Genomic DNA, 17147 nt, shown 5'->3' on the forward strand with positions numbered 1-17147 from the left:
GCCCAATACTACCTTCCACACCTATCCATACTTTCCTCAACAATACTCCAGAATCCTCCAAGTCACTTCCTCAAACTAATACACCCAGTCTCACTAAACCTCACTCCTATCTCACTGAAACATATCCTAGGCTTTCCTAGGTTCTCGAACCCACCCCGTCCTCCGTTGCTGAAAGACTTTTCATGATGCCAATTAACCACTACATGAATAGCATCACATATAACGAGGCTCGGATAATCATTTGAGTAAAGGACTCATCCCTACAACGGTTAGACTCAAACGAGAGTTTTGCAATAGGGTCAAATCCATCACTCTGAGATTATTCAACCCTGGTCATATGTGACTTAACATATTTATCTAGTAGTTAACTCCCATCACTCAAAGTCCCACAAAGCACAAAGCAAACAACATTCAGACAATGGAAAATCTAATCATTATATTCCAATCCAATCATCTATCCTCTAATCAGGAATGTATACTAGCATGCAATTCATAAAGTTCATACACATGTTTCAGGCATAACCTAAACAGACTATCCTACCATTGGTTGATCAATTCTAGCATGCAATGCTATTAGCTCATAAAAGCATACAAAGTTATCTCTTCCTAGATCCTCAACTCTAATCTAGCATGCAGTTCTCATACTTATATCATAACATAACATAAACTTGTATGGGTAATTTAGGAGACTTACTTGATCTCGGTTGATTGCATGTACCATACCCTTTTCTCTTTTCAAAGTTCTTCTCTTTTTCAAAATTCTATTCTCATTTCAAAATTCTTTTTATAAAATGATTCTCTTTTGAAAATTTACATACCAAGTCCTTAGTTTGAGTTCAAACACACCCGAGAGTATGCTCGAATCCCTCGAACCAAGACTCTGATACCAACTTGAAACATCCCAAAAATACGGTCTAAAAATTTTATTTTTAAATCATGAATAAAACATAAATATCATCACCATAGTATAAAATCATAAACGATGTATCTCAAAATCTCATAAAATCTGTCAACATGTCACAATCTCATATAAAATATCAGAGTAAACTTCCAGGCTAAGAAAAACTGTGGTGTGTCATGTGATCGATCCGAGCCCTTCTCTTTGTCAACTGAAGTACCTGGAACTATAAGCACAAAGATTAGTGAGCTCCCCCAAACCACCACATACCATACATATAACATAACACACATAAAACAACTATAGGACACCGCCCAACTACATTGGGACGAACTCGACATCGGCTTACCCGACATCGGACTCCTGTCTGACATCGGGCTTACCCCGGTATCCGATCGCATCGGCATCAGGCTCACCCCGACATTGGGCTTGCCCCGACATCAGACTTAACCCGACACATACACAACATAACATACATTATAAACACATAACATAATCACATAATCTGCATCGGGCTTGCCCCGGCATCGGACCGAAGCCCGGAACATATAACATATAACATACAAACTAGCAGACATCGGGCTTGCCCCAGAACTCATAAACTAACATACATCGGGCTTGCCCTGCCATTGGAACGAAGCCCAGAACACATAACACATAACATATAACATGCATGAATCACAGAGACATCACGCATACATAACTACTTCTCGGGACCATCCCGACATCAGACCGAATTCCGGAACACATAAGCTGCATCGGGCTAACCTCGACATCGGACCGGAGTCTGACATACTATTGTTGGATTAATGTCTAAGTCCATAACTATAATTGATATGTACTTGACCCGACTCGACATGGTCCATTTGGGTTGCATGACATCGGAACATTTGGATAGACCGTTTGTGAGAAGAGAACATTTGTGACATATTAATATATTATAAGTTCTAATATATTAATATGAAATCATGTTATTTAATTAGTATTGATCAATAATTAATTTGGACTTAATTTAGTGATCAAAAGAGACTAATTAAATATATGGGGATTGATTGTGTAAATCATTCATTCTTATATATGTGGGCTTATGATCCATGATTCCTTATGTTGGGTTTAACCCATGTGGTGACCCATGGATACTCCATGGAGATTAAAACACATGAAGCATAAGGAATGGGTAAAGTTATGGGTTACATGGTGTAACCCTAATATGCACACTATATAAGGACCCCTTTAGTTCAAGAAATTGGCACTGGTGACACATATATGATGGCTAGCCGATTTGAGCATGAAGGGTCTTCTTCTCATGGTTATTCCAAGTGTTGATGATGTTGTGTGAACCATTTGAGGTGTCACACTTGGGGAACTAGGCTCTCAAGCTTCATGGAGTTAAGCTACATCAACAAGGTATGTATTTCTATCTAGTTTATTATTCAAGTATCAAAAGATTGTATGTTAGATATGCTAATACCTTGGAATATTCATATTTCCATCTATAATAGAGAAAACATAGATCCATGGTATTTAGGGTTGCATGTACACTTAGGAGTGTTAGAATGCTCAAAACCCAACAGTGGTATCAGAGCCTAGACTTGTTTTCTTGTTATACTTGCTTAAATTGCTGAAAAATCGAAGATTTGTGCTGTCTGGACAGGGGGCTCGATGAGTCCATGAAAGGACTTGACGAGTCCAAGTACAAACTCATCTAACTCGCCGAGTTCGTTCATGTACTCGACGAGTTGGACCCCTTGACAACATATCTGCAAGTTTTAAAGCTGGAAATGGTCTAGAATCATTACCTTAAGCTGTTTTGGACTTTTAAAACCTGTTTTTAAAGCGGTAATGATTATAGTAAACCAATTTCAAGGTTAAAATCAAAATTTCAAGATTTATGTAATTTTTGGAATTTTTGATATGGATTGTTCATGCTTATGAGTGTTGGTAGATCATAGGAATTATTTACAAAAGTGTTTGTTAGTTAATTCTTGATCTAAATGTATTTTAATGGAGTCCATAATTTGTCCTCAAGTTATGTATTACCAAAAGTTTTTTTTTTTGTGTTACCTTGTTTTATAAGTTATTTTATATTAATGAAAAATATGTTTTAGTTGTTTTCCATCCAAATTAATCTAAAAGTTGTTCATAAAATGTGTTTTTGTAACTTGTCCTCAAGTTATATGAAAATTCACATTTATGAATCTTAAAACTCATAAAAGTGCCTTAGGTTACAAAAAATGAAGAGTCATTTTCTTATAAATAGTTTTTATGGCTCCATAACTTGTCCTCAAGATATGGATGTTCAAGAGTCTCTTCATTAAAAGTTTTGTAATACTTTAATTAAACTCATAAGTTATGAAAATCCAAGAGTTTTGAATAGTTTCAAAACTTTCCCTCAAGTTTTGGAATTTGAAAAGTTTTCCCTTATGAATACTTTAATTCCAATCTAAGCCCTTAGAATTTTAAAAGTTAAAATTCAACCCTTATACTTTATAATATTATAAGCTAATAATATATATATATATATATATATATATATATATATATATATATATATATATATATATATATATATATATATATGTATAAGAGCAAGTCGTCTTACCATTAGTAGGCCTCATTCACGAAGTCGGTCTATAAGGGGGGTATAAGGTTACTGCCTATAAAACAGCAGTTTAATGGGTGTTCACTTTCACCCATCGCTTCCTTGACTGGTAGAGGGTCGTTAGCCGAACGGGTAGGACAAAGACTATAATTCTCCATTCATTAAAAGTATTAATAATAAATGCTAAGTAACTAAACTCTTGTTAATACCCAATCTTAGTTACTTAGGAAAATGTGAATTTGGTGCTAACCCATGAAATTACACTTTGCACTTTGCTTAAGTCGGTTAGTGGAGCGTGCGTGGTTAACCGAAACACTAGCTTGATTTACCAAGCTAGGAAAAGGGTAACTTAATGTTTATCACAGTATCGGTGGAGTGTGTGTGGTTAATCGACACATCGATTGAGGGGTAAATATTAAGAGTACCAAGTATATTTGCATGGTTATTCACACCTTGTTTTGTGATCCTCAACATCCCAATCACAAAACTTGATAGGGCACAATCAAGATTGAAACATGCCATTGAAAAGTTTAATGAATCTCAAAAGATCTAGGATTTTCAAATCCAATTAAAACCTAATAAATTATTTCATTTTTCATGGTGGAAATTGGTGAATCGTCATTCACCTACCTTCAAATATTTTATAGCTTGGATTACGACATCCCTCTTCTAAGTTATAAAATATTGTGTTGGGTCCTAGCCTTAATATTCCATATTGGGTGTTATATTAAGGACTTTAAATCAACTATCTTGAATATCTCCCAAAAGATGTCTAGTTCAAACATCTATGATCTTCCCAAATCTCTTGGAACTTCACTTCCTCCATCTCTTCCAATTATCCTCCCTTACCCACAAGTTCAAGGTCACTCAAGCCCTAATGGAAATCAAGGTCTATGTGTGCTCACATCTTGGAGATGAAGTCACATATTGACAAGCCGGGAGAGTTAGGTGTCAAAGTCTTAAGAAAGTTGGATGTTCAATCACTTTTTAAGTCACATAGTGAGTTACCTTTGGGACTACTATGAAATAGACTATGAAATGACCCTAAATTATCATATCTATTTTCTTGGTACTGCTGAATCAACAATGATTTGGAGCTTTGGTAAAACAAATTTTATTAGTAGATCAACTTTCCAAACCTTCAATGGACATTGACAAAGGTTGCATTGGATACCCAATAAAAGCTTTCTCTTCCTAATGGAAAGGGATTGGTCATAATCAACTCGGTTGACCAAATGGTATGTGCCATTCCCAAAGGGTCCATATGGTTATATTGCCAAAAGGAAAGGGTATTGGTTACGAAGCTACCAATTTTACCTGAAAGATCAAAAGGCTGGTAAAGTCAATAAGTTTGACTCTACCTCAGGTAAAGTCTACTATCTAACTCGATTAAGTTTTTATTATGAGATTCTTATTACATGATATGACTGGGTCACATGTTGATGTTTTAAGAATCAAAGGAAAATTAAAGGAAACTTAAAGAAAAGTATGTTGCATCTGACCGCGAATATGGATTTCTATCGCTTGATTGAAGATCGGATTCTTGAGCTACTCTTATGAGTTATGATAGATTGTGAGGAAACATGTAATAGCATAGTTTTCAGTTAAAGTTGCATTGTAAGGAAAAGTTTTTTTCTGCATTTTATAAATAAATAAAAGTTTATTTTACTTTATTTTATATCTTCTTGCAATGGCATTTATGAAAACTTGATGTTTGTATGTTTCTAGCAATATTGAAAATATGAATTTGACTATTTCATTTGTGGTAGTGTCTAAATTTACCAAATAAGGAAAGCTTCTCATCATCCAAGTTTTCAGTTGGATAGAAACTTGGAATCATACAAGTTGTACAGTATGATGAATGAGAACTTTCGGCTTTGGAAAATTAAGACTAGTTCCTTGTTCATATTTATATGTGAGTCAAGTGAAGGACTAAGGGATTGAGTACACATTGTTGTGCACTTATCAAGTTCACCACAAAATATCTATAAGACTATTCGTCATGTCTTACTAAAGTTTAGTAAATATGGTTACACTTACAAGTTTAAGTGTAATTTTGATACATTGAATAAAATTTCGATGTATGGCAGAACGAATGAGAAGAATCAAATTAGGCAGAAGGATAAAAGTTTCTCAATTCTGAAAAGATGGGAGAGGAATTTAGTATCATGTTATATGATCATCTTAATCATTAAGAGACCTTATCACAATTCATCCTCTAAGTGTATTCTGATAGCTAAGAAGATGAGCTATGAATTGTTGAAGTTGTCAAATCAAGAAGATGATTCTGTTGGATAGAGTGTCTAAGTCCATAACTATATTTGGTATTTACTTGACCCGACCCGGCATGGTCCATTTGGGTTGCACTTCACCCGAACAATTTATAGATAATCTTTTGAGAATAGTATAAGTTATGATTTATTAATATATTATAAGTTCTAATATATTAACATAAAATCATATTATTTAATTAGTATTGATCTATAATTAATCTAGGATTAATTTGGAGATCAAAAGTATGATTAATTGAATATGGGCTCTTGTATTTATATAGTGTGGGCTAGGCTTGAATGGAAAGTCCATGGATACTCCATGGAGCTTTAACCCATGGATCTCATGGAAATGAAAAGACATGGGTATTAGGGTTTACATAGATGTAACCCTAATCCATCACACTATATAAAGGAGACTTTGGTTCTTGAAATCACACTAGTTGTGGTGAGTAAATTAAGAGGGCCAATTTTAAGATAGTTGTGACTATTCTCTCAAGGTTCCAAAGTTTGTGGTGATTTGTGATTTCCATTTGAGGCATCTACACTATTGGTGCTAGGCTCTAAAACTCCAAGCAATCAACTACAACTACAAGGTAAGTAATTCTACTAACTTTATTTGATTCAAGATCCCCATGCCATGCTAGATAGGATAAGAACCTTGGAAAAATAATTATTTGCATGTATCTTAGTCAAACATAGATCCAAGGTTTCTAGGGTTGCATGTACACCATAGGAGTGTTAGAATGCTCAAAACCCATCAGTGGTATTAGAGCCTAGGCTTGTTTGTTTGATACTTGATGAGAAATAGTGAAAAAAAAAGTCGATTTTATTGTTGTCTTCATGATGAACTCGTCGAGTCCATGACCAAATTCATCCTACTCGGCGAGTAGGTTCGTGCACTCGACGAGGAGAAGCTTCATAATGCAGATATTGTAACGACCCGCCCCTGGTATGTGGTTCTTAGTACTTATTTTTGAAGTTAACGGAGGAAATCGACGAGTCTATGTCCCGACTCGTCGAGTAGGGTCGCGTTGTTGATCAGCGTATAGATTGGCGACTCGGCAAGTCCATATTCGGGACTCAATGAGTCGGCCTGCCAGGTTGAAACCCTAAATCTTTGGGTTGCTCACTATTTAATCCACCTTATAGCCCCCATTCTCGCCTCATTCACCCTCAGAACGCTGTGAGAAAACCCTAATCCATCCTTGAGTGATCTAAGTGTTCTTGTGTGATTTGTGAAGGCTTGAAGAAGGAGAAGAAGAAAGGAGCAAGGAGAAGAGGAGTAGTGCAAAGATCCAAGGGCAAATCAGAGTTATTTGAGGTATTCTTCGGATTTCCCTCTTGTTTTATGCTTTAAACCTCCATTAGAACTCTTCTAGATCTAGTTGATGCTTTTCCCAAACCTTATGATTGTATGAATGCTCTAATAAGTCGAGATATCCTTAGATCTATTCATTGAGAAGTTTCAGAGCCCAGATCTATTGCCTTTATGAAGATACTTTGCATGGAAACCCTAGATCTAGCCTTTATTATGCTTTTTGAGCTATTTTATCTTCATGAATGCATATGGGCACGTAAAGATAGAATCTTTACGTGCTAATCGAGTTAAGGGAGTCCAGATCTATAAGTTTTATGCAATGGATTCAAGCAGAATCAAGTTTTGAGTTGCTGCATGCAAACGACTCGGCGAGTCGGAAGAACGACTCGGCGAGTCGAGCCGCGAGTCCCCGATTTTTCCCTTTTTGAGTGATGCCGAGTGAGACCAGTGAGTGATGGAGGGGACTCAGTGAGTTGTGGTTAGACTCAGTAATAGAGGGACTCGGCGAGTTGTTCATACAACTCGGCGAGTCCAAGGCAATCTTCTTAGCTCGAAGAACAACTCGTCGAGTTGTTCATACGGCTCGGCGAGTCTGATGCAAATTGCCTGAAGTTTTAGATTCGAAAGGGAACTCGTCGAGTTGATGCCATACTCGACGAGTAGCAGCGAGTAGGGTGAGAAATGAGAGTAAGGACTCGGCGAGTTGGCGGCCCAACTCGGCGAGTCAGGTCAACTGTAAAGTTGACTTTGACCAGGAGAGTTGACTTTAGCCAGGGGTAAAGGAGTCATTTACCCCAATACAGTTATTAATAATTTGATTGAGTGTAATTGTGGATTTGTAGCCGGGGAGATACCGGAGCAGCAGCAGATAGTTCCCGGAGCCACACACTCAGCAGCCAGATCACGAGGTGAGTTTCCTTCCAGTAGGAAGGGGTCTAAGGCCACAATGCCGGCCCGTTTAGTAGCAGTAGTTTCCGGACTTTGGTCCGATGCAGTTGTTAGTTTGTTTGATGCCTTCGTGGCTCAGACAGGATTTATGTGTTAAGTGTTATGGGCTACGGCCTGATGTAGTATGCAGTATATGAGTTTATGATCATGTGTGTTATGCTATTTGATATATGTTTTTGCTATGCTATGCTATGCCCAGTCAGTTCCGGACTTTGGTCCGATGCAGTTAGTTCCGGACTTCGGTCCGATGCAGTTAGTCCCGGACTTCGGTCCGATGCAGGGGATAAGGTCCCAGTCAGTTCCGGACTTTGGTCCGATGCAGGGGACAAGGTCCCAATCAGTTCCGGACTTCGGTCCGATGCAGTTTCCGGGCTTCGTCCCGATGCAGTGGGCAAGGCCCAATATGTGTTTATATGTTATTGTATGGTATGTGGTAGTTTGGGGGAGCTCACTAAGATTCGTGCTTACAGTTTCAGTTTTGGTTTCAGGTACTTCCGCAAGCAAAGGGAAGAGTTCGGGTTGATGGCATCGCACACACCACAACTTCAGTTATCCTGGGAGTTGTTCTTAGTTTTTTTTATAGATGGGATTTGATACAGTATTGATACAGTTACTCATAACACTTTGCTATTGTTTTTGAGATATTGACGTACGAGTTTTACCTTATGATGTTATCATGGTGTTTTTAGTAATTATTAAACAAAAATTTTTGGGTCGTATTTTGGGACGTTGCAAGTTGGTATCAGAGCCTTGGTTTGAGGGATTCGGATATACTTTCGGGTGTGTCTGAACTCAAACTAAGGAAACGGTAAAGACCTTCAAGGGAAAAATGTTTTTGAAAATGATTTTGAAAAAGAACTTAGAAAAAAAAGAAGAGGTTTGATAAAAGGAAAATGGTGTGGCGTATGCGATCAACCGAGCTCAAGTAAGTACTCTCAAATTACCCATACATGTTACTTTATGTTTATCAGTTTTAGTTTCAGTAGAATAGCATGCTAGAATAGGACTAAGGATCTAGGAGGATGCCTTATGTGCCTGCTTTATGTGTTTCAGCTTTACGAGATCTGCATGCTAGTATTGAAGTAGACAGTAGTAGGATAGCCTGTTTAGGTTATGCTTGATAGTATGAGTTTAGCATTGTATGCTAGAACAATATTTCGTTATGAGAATAGATTTGCTTTAGTAATTTCCTGTATCTGAATGTTGCTTGCTTCGTACTTTGTGGGACTCTGAGTGACGGGAGTTAGTCATTAGGTGAATACGACACATCAAATGTGACCAGGGTTGAATAATCTCAGAGTGTTGGATTTGGCTCTATTGCGCAGCTCTTGTTTGAGTCTAACCGTTGTAGGGACGAGTCCTTTACTCGAAGGATTATCTGAGCCTCATCACATGTGATGGTATTCAGGTGATGACTAATTATTGTCACAAGGAGGCCTTTAGCAGCTGAGGACTGTTTTGAATAGAGTCATAGATTTCCCTAGGGCAAGCCTAGGATGAGAGTAGCAGAGAGCAGCAGTAGTAGAAGTGACTTGGTGGAGTTGAGGCAGTTCTTGAGGAAAGTACGGATAGATGTGGAAGGTAGTATGGGCCCGTACTACTGAAAGCAGAGGATCCGTACTCGAATCAAGGAAGGCCAAGACAAGACCAGGAAGCTAGTAGTAGTATCATGATCCCTTGAGATATTTCAGTTTTCTGATGTTGTTATGATATGTTTCAGAATGGTAGTTTTGCGTTAGAGACCAGCAGTCGGCAGTTCAGATGCCGGAGGGGGATCAGGATTAGGATCAGGCCCGGAGGCCGGGCAGATGGATGAGCAGACCAGAGAGTTCCTTTCTTCTGAGGTTACCCGCATCATACTGGAGCAGACTCCTGTGATCTTCGGTTCGATCAAGGAGGGTATTTTAGAGCTGATGGATGAGAGATTGGGCATTTTCCGTGCCGAGATGGCGGCCATGATGGGGTCGCGCACACTTACATTCTGGGAGTTCAGGGCATGTGGAGCTCCAGACTACCATGGGGCGTGGGACCCCATAGCGAGCACGAGATGGTTGGCAGATGTGGCCAACGCATTCCGCACTAGCAGGTGTCCCGAGGGGGACAAGGTTAGATTGGTGTCCTGTCTTCTGAAGGACAGGGCACGGGATTAGTGGGAGGAGGTCGGTCATATCATTGGAGATGATGCAGCGTTAGATGCCATGACCTGGGTCGATTTCTCTACCAGGTTCAGGGCAGAGTTTGCACCAGTTATTGAGGTACAGCAGTTAGCCCGAGAGTTTCAGGACCTCACCCAGACTACAGAGACCGTGGCGGAGATCACCGCCAAGTTCAGGGAGAGGGCTCTTCTTGTTCCTCAGTATGCATCCGATGAGGAGATGAAGAAGGCCCGTTATCATGAGATGTTGCGGAGTGATATCCGCATGTTTGTGAGCCGGTCCAGCTGTAAAACGCTGGATGACATGATTGCTAGAGCTTGGGAGAGGGAGATTGACCTAGAGATGGAGAAGAAGAGGAAACCAGAGGCGGTTTCGGGTTCAGGAGGTTCGGGCAAAAAGCCCAAGGTATCTGATCACAGGTCCAGGAGTCGGCAGAGCCATGGTCGATGTGGCAAGTGTGGGAGATTGCACGAGGGAACGTGAAAGGCAGGGAGTTCCGGCTGCTACAAGTGCGGTCGGACTGGGCATTTGAGCAGGGATTGTACAGCCCCTGCTACTGCTGTTGTAGCATCATATCTGATTTGCTTTCAGTGCAATCAGAAGGGACATAAAAAGTCCCAGTGTCCAAGTTTAGCTGCAGCAGGGAAGGTGGTTGCACCTGCCCCTGCTACTTTGAGGATTACAGATGGCCGTCAGGGCCGAGCAGAGACACCAGTGGCTAGGAGTCGAGCTTTTCAGTTGACAGCAGAGGAGGCGCGAGCGACTCCAGATGTGGTGACGGGTATGTATTTTTCCCTTCATCTCTACATTATTGTTATTACTATTGAGTATTGCTTATGGTTATATGTTTTGTATAGGGTCGTTCTCTGTGAACGGCATCTCTACTACAGTACTATTTGATTCGGGGGCTACCCGATCGTTTGTATCGCTAGCGCTTAGCAAGAGATTTAGTAGAGCTCCTGGGGAGCTGGATTGTCCACTAGAGGTTGAGATAGCAGTTGATAGGACCGTGAGGGTTGCCAGAGTACATCGAGGATGTTCTCTTCAGTTGTTTGATGAGCAGTTTTTGGTGGATTTGGTCCCTATTCCCCTGCGAGGAAATAAGGTTATAGTAGGCATGGATTGGTTGAGCCCCAACGGGGCCGTGATTGATTGCGAGTTACAGCTAGTGAGGATTCGCACTCCCAGTGGTCGTGAGTTAGTGATTCAGGGCAAGAGGCCACAACATGGACCAGTTCTTTGTTCAGCCACGAGGGCGAGATGCTATTTTCAGCAGGGTTGCGCAGGCTATGTAGCCTACGTTATGGATGCCCGGGAGGAGGGCAAGTCGACAATGGACGATGTTCCGGTAGTGCGAGACTTTCCGGATGTATTCCCGGAGGATTTACCTGGAATACCTCCCGAGAGACAGGTCGAGTTTGGGATTGACCTAATTCCTGGTGCGGCTCCGATAGCCAAGGCACCGTATCGGCTAGCTCCCCCTGAGATGCAGGAGTTGTCTACGCAGCTGCAGGAGTTGCTGGACAAGGGTTTTATTCGGCCGAGTAGTTCACCCTGGGGGGCGCCGATCTTATTTGTGAAGAAGAAGGATGGGTCGCACCGTATGTGCATCGACTACCGGGAGCTGAATAAGGTAACGGTGAAGAACCGTTACCCTCTCCAGAGGATAGATGATTTGTTTGATCAGCTGCAGGGAGCTTCTTGGTTCTCCAAGATCGATTTACGCTCCGGATATCACCAGATGCGAGTTAGAGGCGAAGATGTGCAGAACACTGCTTTCAGGACCCGATATGGTCATTATGAGTTTGTAGTGATGCCCTTTGGGCTCACTAATGCTCCAGCCGCATTCATGGACCTCATGAATCGCATATGCAGACCGATGCTGGATCGGTCTGTGATAGTATTCATAGATGATATCTTGGTGTACTCCAAGACTCAGGAGCAACATGAGGAGCACCTGAGGGAGGTGCTAGAAGTGTTGAGAAGGGAGAGGCTTTTCGCGAAGTTCTCCAAGTGCGAGTTTTGGTTGCGTGAGGTGCAGTTCCTTGGTCACCTCATCAACCAGAAGGGTATATTGGTAGATCCGGCCAAGATAGAGGCCGTGATGCAGTGGGAAGTCCCGAGGTCTCCAACCGAGATTCGGAGTTTCCTGGGGTTGGCAGGGTATTACCGGAGGTTCATTTAGGATTTCTCCAAGATTGCAGTACTGCTCACCCGACTGACTAGGAAGTCGGTGGTGTTTCGTTGGGGTCCTGAGCAGCAGACGGCATTCGAGACCCTTAGGCAAAGGTTATGCGAGGCTCCGATTCTTTCCCTGCCCGAGGGGATAGAGGATTTTGTAGTCTACTGTGATGCCTCAATCACAGGTATGGGAGCAGTGTTGATGCAGCGGGGGCATGTGATAGCCTACGCCTCGAGACAGTTGAAGCCTCACGAGGCTAATTATCCTACGCACGACTTGGAGCTGGGGGCAGTGGTGTTTGCCCTCAAGATTTGGAGACATTATCTTTATGGGGTCCGTTGTACCATCTACACGGATCAAAAGAGCTTGAGATACCTTATGGATCAACCGAGTCTAAACATGAGGCAGAGGAGATGGTTGGATGTGCTGAAGGATTATGATTGTGAAATCCTTTATCACCCAGGGAAGGCCAATGTAGTGGCCGATGCCTTAAGTCGGAAGGTGACAGCAGCCCCTATCAGAGATTTGTGTTTGAGAATGACTGTGATTACTCCGTTGTTGGAACAGATCAGGGAGGCTCAGGTTGAGGGCCTCAAGGAAGAGAAGCAGAAATGTGAGAGGATTGTAGGTCGAGTAGCTGCGTTCGATTATGATAGTCGAGGGTTGTTAACTCTTCATGGGAGAGTGTGGGTACCGTATGGAGGCGTGGTACAATAGGTGTTGATGGACGAGGCTCATAAGTCTCGATTTTCTATCCATCCAGGGGCAACGAAGATGTATAGAGATCTTCGACCCGATTATTGGTGGCCCTGCATGAAGCGGGATGTTGCTTGGTATGTGGAGAGGTGTCTGACCTGCAGGAAGGTCAAGGCAGAACATCAGAGGCCTCACGGCAAGATGCAGCCGTTAGACATTCCCGTGTGGAAATGGGAGGACATCACTATGGATTTTATCACCAAGCTTCCTAGGACCGCACGAGGAGTAGATTCGATATGGGTAGTAGTGGATCGGTTGACGAAGAGTGCCCATTTTATCCCGATCCAGGAGAGTATATCGGCAGAAAAGTTAGCCGATATCTATGTGCGTGAGATTGTGGCACGTCATGGAGTGCCGGTATCGGTGGTGTCAGACCGAGATGTCCGTTTTACCTCCCGATTCTGGAAGCGGTTCCATGACGAGATGGGTACTCGTCTCCACTTCAGCACTGCTTTTCACCCTCAGACGGACGGGCAGAGTGAGAGGACGATTCAGACTCTCGAGGACATGCTTAGGGCATGCGTTTTGGATTTTGGTGGCAGTTGGGATACGTATCTTCCGTTAGCGGAATTTTCATATAACAACAGTTATCATGCGAGCATCGATCGACCTCCCTTTGAGATGCTTTATGGGAGGAAGTGCAGGACCCCGATTTGTTGGGGCGAGGTGGGTCAGCGAGTCATTGGGAGCACAGAGGTGGTGCTCAAGACGACCGAGTTGATCCAGCAGGTCCGTAGTAGACTGCAGACTGCGCAGAGTTGGCAGAAGAGTTAAGCCGATAGGAGGCATTCAGACTTGGAGTTCCGGGTGGGTGACATGGTTCTTTTGAAGGTCTCACCTTGGAAGGGTGTTATCAGGTTCCGGGAAAAGGGGCAAGTTGGGTCCCAGGTTTATTGGTCCTTTCAGGGTTTTGGCCCGGGTGGGTCGGGTTGCTTATCGGTTAGATCTTCCGGCAGAGCTTAGCTAGATCCACAACACTTTCCATGTGTCTCAGTTAAGGAAGTGTTTGGTGGACGAGTCAGCAGTTGTTCCTTTAGAGGATATCCAGGTGGATAGCAGCTTGAATTATATTGAGAGGTCGGTCGCGATTCTGGACCGGAAAGCAAAGACCTTGAGGAACAAGGTAATTCAGCTAGTGAAGGTGCAGTGGGAGCACCGGAAGGGGTCTGAGTGGACGTGGGAGGCTGAAGACGAAATGAGAGAACATTATCCCGGGTTATTTGCAGATGCAGCAGCAGACTTCAAGGACGAAGTCTGAGTCAAGTGGGGGAGAATTGTAACGACCCGCCCCTGGTATGTGGTTCTTAGTACTTATTTTTGAAGTTAACGGAGGAACTCGGCGAGTCTATGTCCCAACTCGTCGAGTAGGGTCGCGTTGTTGATCAGCGTATAGATCGGCGACTTGGCAAGTCCATATTCGGGACTCGACGAGTCGGCCTGCCAGGTTGAAACCCTAAATCTTCGGGTTGCTCACTATTTAATCCACCTTATAGCCCCCATTCTCGCCTCCTTCACCCTCAGAACGCTGTGAGAAAACCCTAATCCATCCTTGAGTGATCTAAGTGTTCTTGTGTGATTTGTGAAGGCTTGAAGAAGGAGAAGAAGAAAGGAGCAAGGAGAAGAGGAGTAGTGCAAAGATCCAAGGGCAAATCAGAGTTATTTGAGGTATTCTTCGGATTTCCCTCTTGTTTTATGCTTTAAACCTCCATTAGAACTCTTCTAGATCTAGTTGATGCTTTTCCCAAACCTTATGATTGTATGAATGCTCTAATAAGTCGAGATATCCTTAGATCTATTCATTGAGAAGTTTCAGAGCCCAGATCTATTGCCTTTATGAAGATACTTTGCATGGAAACCCTAGATCTAGCCTTTATTATGCTTTTTGAGCTATTTTATCTTCATGAATGCATATGGGCACGTAAAGATAGAATCTTTACGTGCTAATCGAGTTAAGGGAGTCCAGATCTATAAGTTTTATGCAATGGATTCAAGCAGAATCAAGTTTTGAGTTGCTGCATGCAAACGACTCGGCGAGTCGGAAGAACGACTCGGCGAGTCGAGCCGCGAGTCCCCGATTTTTCCCTTTTTGAGTGATGCCGAGTGAGACCAGTGAGTGATGGAGGGGACTCAGTGAGTTGTGGTTAGACTCAGTAATAGAGGGACTCGGCGAGTTGTTCATACAACTCGGCGAGTCCAAGGCAATCTTCTTAGCTCGAAGAACAACTCGTCGAGTTGTTCATACGGCTCGGCGAGTCTGATGCAGATTGCCTGAAGTTTTAGATTCGAAAGGGAACTCGTCGAGTTGATGCCATACTCGACGAGTAGCAGCGAGTAAGGTGAGAAATGAGAGTAAGGACTCGGCGAGTTGGCGGCCCAACTCGGCGAGTCAGGTCAACTATAAAGTTAACTTTGACCAGGAGAGTTGACTTTAGCCAGGGGTAAAGGAGTCATTTACCCCAATACAATTATTAATAATTTGATTGAGTGTAATTGTGGATTTTTAGCCGGGGAGATACCGGAGCAGCAGCAGATAGTTCCCGGAGCCACACACTCAGCAGCCAGATCACGAGGTGAGTTTCCTTCCAGTAGGAACGGGTCTAAGGGCACAATGTTGGCCCGTTTAGTAGCAGTAGTTTCCGGACTTTGGTCCGATGCAGTTGTTAGTTTGTTTGATGCCTTCGTGGCTCAGACAGGATTTATGTGTTAAGTGTTATGGGCTACGGCCTGGCGTAGTATGCAGTATATGAGTTTATGATCATGTGTGTTATGCTATTTGATATATGTTTTTGCTATGTTATGCTATGCCCAGTCAGTTCCGGACTTCGGTCCGATGCAGTTAGTTCTGGACTTCGTTCTGATGCAGTTAGTCCCAGACTTCGGTCCGATGCAGGGGACAAGGTCCCAGTCAGTTCCGGACTTCGGTCCGATGCAGTTAGTTCCGGACTTTGGTCCGATGCAGGGGACAAGGTCCCAGTCAGTTCCGGACTTCGGTCCGATGCAGTTTCCGGGCTTTGTCCCGATGCAGTGGGCAAGGCCCAATATGTGTTTATATGTTATTGTATGGTATGTGGTAGTTTGGGGGAGCTCACTAAGCTTCGTGCTTACAGTTTCAGTTTTGGTTTCAGGTACTTCCGCAAGCAAAGGGAAGAGCTCGGGTTGATGGCATCGCACACACCACAACTTCAGTTGTCCTGGGAGTTGTTCTTAGTTTTTTTTAATAGATGGGATTTGATACAGTTACTCATAACACTTTGCTATTGTTTTTGAGATATTGACGTACGAGTTTTACCTTATGATGTTATCATGGTGTTTTTAGTAATTATTAAACAAAAATTTTTGTATCGTATTTTGGGACGTTGCAAGATTTTCGACTTTTTCTGCTGGAAATGGACTAGAAACATTATCCTAAACTATTTTGGTGTATTAAAACTTGTTTTAGATGGTGTAATGTGTATGCTAATCCATTTACAATGGCTATAATAAAAAATTACAAGTTTTATGAGTAATTTATGATTCTTGAAATGTTCATATTCATGTTCTTGAACTTATGAAGATTAGATGATCATAGGAATTGTTTGTAACCTATTTGGTAGTTTAATTGATGGTCATTATGTGTCTTAAAGGAGTCCATAACTTGTCCTCAAGGTATGGAAAACCAAAGGTCACACTTTAATAAAATCCATTAAAAGAACACAAGAGTTAGAAAAATAAAGAGTCTTCATTTTAATACTCAATTAAATTTATAAGTTATAAGAAATGAAAAGTTTTGAAAGTTTACAAAACTTGCCCTCAAGTTTTGGAACATGTAAAGTCATGATTAAAGCTTTAGTTCCAACCCTTAGAATTTTATAAGTTAAAATTCAACCCTTATACTTTATAATATTATTAGTTAATATATATATATATATATATATATATATATATATATGTATGTATGTATGTATATATATATATATATATATATATATATATATATATATATATATATATATGTATGTATGTATGTATAAGATC

Source organism: Lactuca saligna, chromosome 4 (assembly GCF_052625555.1).
Source record: "Lactuca saligna cultivar CGN05327 chromosome 4, ASM5262555v1, whole genome shotgun sequence".
Classification (NCBI taxonomy): domain Eukaryota; kingdom Viridiplantae; phylum Streptophyta; class Magnoliopsida; order Asterales; family Asteraceae; genus Lactuca; species Lactuca saligna.